Source organism: Onychostruthus taczanowskii, unplaced genomic scaffold (assembly GCF_017590055.1).
Source record: "Onychostruthus taczanowskii isolate IOZ18803 unplaced genomic scaffold, ASM1759005v1 scaffold10, whole genome shotgun sequence".
Lineage (NCBI taxonomy): Eukaryota > Metazoa > Chordata > Aves > Passeriformes > Passeridae > Onychostruthus > Onychostruthus taczanowskii.
Window position 1 is genome coordinate 16,117,245 of NW_024496526.1, and position 6,070 is coordinate 16,123,314.

Here is a 6,070-nt window from a genome sequence, read left to right on the forward strand (position 1 = left end):
CGGTGGCGCTCCCGCATCCCCGCCTGTGGATACCGACAGCCCGGTCAGAGAGAGAAAGCCAAGGAAACTTTCCCAGGGATTGCTCGGGGGAGTTTGGGAAGGCTGAGAGCAAGAATGGAAAACAATCTGCAGCTGGTGTTTTGAGCAGTTGTTTCTCACAATAAGGTGTTTACCAAAGGGCGGTTTCCTAATTAACCAGTGGGTGACAGGTGTCATTAAGGACCGGTCAGGTTCTGCGTGAACGATGTTGGTTATAAACATGGGGAGATTGTGATAAAGTAAGCTTTTATGCCTTCTGAAAATCCATGGAGTGTGTCGCCTTTCTTCCCGTTCCTGACTCGATGGTGACACCCGCACCCACTGAGCGCTGCCCTGGGGAAAGGACACCGCAAACATGCTCCCTGATCCTGATCGTGAATCCTGCCCTGGAGAAAGGACACGGCAAACAGCAGGGCTTCCCTGATGCTGATCCTGAATCCTGCCCTGGAAAAAGGACACCGCAAACGGCAGCGCTCCCTGTTCCTGATGTTGATCCTGAATCCTGCCCTGGGGGAAAAGACACCGAAACCAGCAGCGCTCCCTTCTCCTGATTCTGATCTCTGCCCTGTGGGAAAGGACCCCGAAAACAGCAGCGTTTTCCTCCACCTGATGCTGATGCTGATCCTGAATTCTGTCCTGGAGGAAATCACACCGAAATCAGCAGCGCTCCCTCCTCCTGATTCTGAGCCAGAACCCTGCTCTGGAGGAAAGGACCCCACAAACAGCAGTGCTCCCTGATCCTGATCCTGAATCCTGCCCTGGAGAAAGGACACGGCAAACAGCAGCGCTTCCCTGATCCTGAATCCTGCCCTGGAGAAAGGACACCACAAACAGCAGCGCTCCCTCCTCCTGATGCTGATCCTGAATCCTGCCCTGGGAGAAAAGACACCAAAACCAGCAGCGCTCCCTTCTCCTGATTCTGATCCTGATCCTGAACCCTCTCCTGGGGGAAAGCACACCGAAATCAGCAGCGCTCCCTCCTGTTCCTGATCCTGAATCCTGCCCTGGGGGAAAAGGACCCCGAAACCAGCAGTGTTCCCCTCCTCCTGATCCCTGCCCTAGGGAAAGGATGCAAAAACAGCGCACTCCCTTTCTCTTGATCCCGATCCCGAATCCTGCCCTGGGGGAAAGGACACCGCAAACAGCAGCGCTTCCCTGATGCTGATCCTGAATCCTGCCCTGGGGGAAAAGGACCCCGAAACCAGCAGTGTTCCCCTCCTCCTGATCCCTGCCCTGGGGAAAGGACACAAAAACAGCAACGCTCTCCTCATCCTGATCCTGATGCTGATCCCGATCCCGATCCCGAATCCTGCCCTGGGGAAAGGGCACCGCAAACGGCAGCGCTCCCTCCTCCTGATGCTGATCCTGATCCCGATCCCGATCCCGAATCCTGCCCTGGGGAAAGGGCACCGCAAACAGCAGCGCTCCCTCCTCCTGATGCCGATCCAACCCGACTCGGCGCAGGGGCGTTTAAATCAGCGCTGTAAGTGACACCAGAAGATGGCATCAGCTGCCTGCGATGTTCCTTAACTCTTTCTGCATCTCCATGGAGCCTCTGTGCTTTGGGATTGGGTGTTTTTAGTGCTTTCCTGCCCATTCGGTATTTTTATGCTTGCTTTAAAACTTCCTGTAACATAAAGACAACAGGGGTTGTTTTTTTTTTTTTCCGAGTTACAACCCTTTTATTTAGGTGATTTATTAACCCAAATGTAAAGATGGTAACTTGGAAAAAATGTTCTGTGCACTCAATAATGACCTGAAACATTTTGCTGTTTTATACAGTGGTAAAACGATTTATTTATTTTGAGCAAACCCATTTTTTTAGGGTGGGTTAACACGAAGTATATGACTGTGCATAACGTGAATAATTTATATGGAGATTGAGATTTATGTGTGTACTTTACATTTTTTAAAGTAAGGATATATTGAAGTGTCTTGCAAATGAGAAACAATCCCTGCCAGCACAGCCCCAAGCACTTTCTCATGGAGTATCTTTGGAGTGCCAGTGCTCCATTTCCACATCCAAACTCCTGTGGAGGTCTGAGAAAGGAGCCCTGTGGCCCTGATCCCAAAGAAATCCTCACCTACCTGGTCCAAGGAGATGCTGGGTCTGGGATAATCATCCTGAGAGTGTCGGTGCTGCAGATCCTGTTCATTTTGCTGTGGAATTTTTCCCCTGTCTGGCTAATTGTTCCTGTAGCCCAGTCCCTCCTGAGCTGCGGGTATGTGTTCATGCCTTTGGTGATCCCTGGGGATGCAGAGCACATAATTCCTGACCCTCAGTTCCTCCTGGCTGCCTCGTCAGCAATTTCCAGCTCATTTCTGCCTGTTCTCCAGCCTGCCTTTATTTATTTTTATTCCTGCTAAACACTTTCATGCTCTGCCTTTGCAAACATTCCCTGGTGCACTCTCAGTGTCCGTGGGACATTAACTCGGGATGACATTTAAAATTGCATTCTGTCACGGGGATTCCACCCTTTTGGTCTCTCCTGGGAGAAATCCTTTAGCACCCCTTTCCCCTGAGCCACATCTGAGCACCGATGACACCAAGATATCAAATTTCCTGCCCCTGGCCGCTGCTGAGGCACCGGGATCAATGGGATGTGCATTATCGCTGCTCTGCCTGCTGACAGCTCCCGCCCCTGGCCAGCACCGCTGGCTGCTCCTTGCACGGAATTGTTCAGCACAGCAGAAATTCAACCTTGCTGCTTCCTCCTGCGGCTCCCTCCCAAATCCAGAGCCCATTCCTGGAGCCTGGCAGCAGTGAAAGGGAGCAATGGTAATGCTGAAGTGTGCCCTTGATGCCTCAGGTTCAGCTTTTCTGAGTTTCAGACTCTGTGCTGCTTCAGTGTGCAGTTCTGAGCTTCACATTAAGGCTTGCTGAGCTCTCTGCACAGAGCAGGGACACAAAACAATTCCTGCTCCAGCTGGGCCCCAAGGACAAATGATCCAAATCTCAGGCCAGGAGCACAAACCCCGTGGGCTGCAGAGAGAAAAACAAGCAGGATGGGAGTGCAGGGGCTGAGCTGGAATTGGACACTGAACTGCAATGTGCACATGGAGCAGAGCTGATCCCAGGGAGAGACCCCGGGAGCGCTCGTGCATTTTGGGACCATTTGGGTTCATCCTGGGTGCAGCCCTGGCTGGGCTCTTGTGCTGCCCAAGGTGCATCCATGGAGGAGATCCTTGAATCAATCCCTGCTTTATTCTGGAACTCTGCCCAGCCTCTGCTCCAGGGCAACCTTGGCAAGGCATCACCCCCATTTCTGCTGGATCACCTCTGTCACAATCCTTGTCCTGCTTTGTCACCTGTCCCTCCCTGGTTTTCCTGCAGCATCAACACCTTGGCTCCCCTGCAGAGAAATGGAATTTGCTCATTCCTTTATGAGCACCTAGTCCTCAAGGAGTGGGTTTGTTATTCCTTTATTATTCATATTCATTATTCTGATATCTTGGGTGTTTACTAAGCTGAGGTTGGTTCAGCTGGGGAATTTCTTCAGGAAAAATCAGAACTTGCTGTCAGACCATATCTGATCTGCCAGGGTGAGAGGAGCTGGAGAGCTGGGAAGGTGGGAAAAGGAGATAACATCCAGGTTCTCTTTTTGTGGTGCTGGTAGGAAGGCAATTTTCATATGTTCAGGTGTAAGTAAGCTCAGAAAAATGTATATCTAAGTGGATTTCTTCTAAGTGCACAGCTGAAAAATGACATGGTTTGAGAGGTGGAAGAAATGAATGAAGGTGAAAACAATTGAAGTATTTGAGCTCTGCTTTTCTGTATTTTCATTGTTTTTTATAAGGCAGATTCCCACCAAACTGTCCATCCCACCTTCAGGCACCCAGCCCAGCCTGGGAGAAGCTCACAGACCCAGGGAGGTGCTGATCACTCCCAAATCTGCCTGAAAATCCATGTTCCTACCAGAATGCTTCACCTAATCTGGTAATAAGTAGTAAAAATAGCAGCAGCTGGGTGACAATTCAGTATTGTCTGCACTCCAGACAATGTCACGTTGTTTGTGACAAAGCTGCTGAGAAAAGATGGTTCTCTGCATTCTTCCTGATGGCAGATTATACCTGCTCTAATAGAAAAATCGAGTTTTGCTTATCTCACTCCAAAATGAGCACTCCATAATGGAGGAAAATAAGGATTAATTCATCCAAAGACTCGTCTTTTATGACTAAGCCCCTACTTGTCATGACTAACAAATTTGCTATTCAGGGTAAAAGCTTGAAACATAAGAGAAATAAAAGGGATAATTGGTAATCCAGGGGAATAAATCCCATTATGTAATAATGGCTTATCACATGCTGCACATTGCTAACTCTCCCCCATGGAATTGCTTTTAGGAAGGGTGTGAGAGGCTTTGTTGCCAGCCTGCTCCTCACATCCACCTCAGGTAATGACTGGAAAAAAGGGAGATTTCCATCAAAATGCTGCAGGATTGTCCACCCTCATCTTAACAGTACAGCTGAGGGTAATTGAATGAAACTCTGGTGGAAACCAGGACCAGGGGCTGCTGGAGCTTCTGCAGCTTCCCAGAAGGCATCATGGATGTCTGGATTCTTCTTTAAGCAGGAGATTGTTGTCGGGAGAAGCTGATGGAGGAGGAGGAGGAGACTTCCTGTGGTATTTCAGACTGTTTCGAATCATGTGAGTGCAGGGAAATAAACGAGCCAGGAGGGAGAGTTGCAGGTGATTTTAGCAGGTAAGGAAGGAGCATTTTTAGGGAAGGAGGACGAGGACAGCACCCTGGTGAGGAGGAGCAGGCTCCAGGCTGCTTTTCCCAGATGCTGATTCACCGGCTGCATCGTGACAAACTTCGTGTCAGCTGAGCAAGGTCAAAGCCCAGAGGCACCACTGCTTCTGCTGCTCTTCCCAGGAACAGACATGGAGCGATATTCCAGGAAAAAATATCCTTTAACCTGGCCACAGATCCACCTGTGTCAGAGGCAGAGGGAGAAAAACACTGAGGGGAGATGCCAAGGGCAGCTTTGAGCTTGGGGAGGGGCACTGCTGGAGTAAATCCAGAGGATCAACACGCAGCTGTGTGGAAAGTGGAGCACCTTCCATGGACACAGGCTGGGAATGCTGGGGAGAGGGTTGTTGGGAGAAGAGAAGGTTGTTGGGAGAAGGTTGTGTGCAGAGCCCACAGCAGGCTTCCAGCATCTGGAACAAGCTGGAGAGGAACTGGAGGAAATTTTAGTTTAGATAGATGGAAGAAATCCTTCGCTGTGTGGGTGGGGAGACCCTGGCACGGGATGCCCCTGGATCCCTGGAAATATCCCAGGCCAGGTTGGACGGGGCTTGGAGCAGCCTGGGACAATGGAAGGGGTCCCTGAGCAGTGGAAGTGTCCTGGGGCAGTGGAAGGTGTCCTGAGAGAGTAGAAGGTGTTCCTGGGGCAGTGGAAGGTCCCTGGAACAGTGGAAGGTGTCCCTGGGGCAGTTGAAGGTGTCCCTGGGGCAGTGAAAGGTGTTCCTCAGCAGTGGAGGATGTCCATGGATAGTGGAAGGTGTTCCTGGGCAGTGGAAGGTGTCCCTGGGTGGTGGAAGGTCCCTGGAACAGTGGAGGGTATCCCGGGTGCTGTTGAACGTGTCCCTGAGAGAGTGGAAGGTGTTGCTGGGCAATGGAAGGTGTCCCTGGGCAGTGGAAGGTGTTGCTGGGCAATGGAGGGTGTCCCTGGGTGGTGGAAGGTCCCTGGAGTAGTGGAAGGTGTCCCGGGTCAATGGAAGGTGTCCCTGGTGCTGTTGAATGTGTCCCTGGGAGAGTGGAAGGTGTCCCTGGGTGGTGGAAGGTCCCTGGAACAGTGGAGGGTGTCCCGGGTGCTGTTGAACATGTCCCTAGACAGTGGAAGGTGTCCCGGGGCAGTGGAAGCTGTCCCGGGCCGGTGGTAGCTGTCCCGGGCCGGTGGAAGCTGTCCCGGGCCGGTGGAAGGCGCGGCTCCGGCGGATGCTCGGCGCGGCTCGGGCGCATCCCGGCCGCTGCTGCGGGGGGAGGCCCCGCGGTGGCCGCGCAGCCGCGCCCGAGCGGGGCCG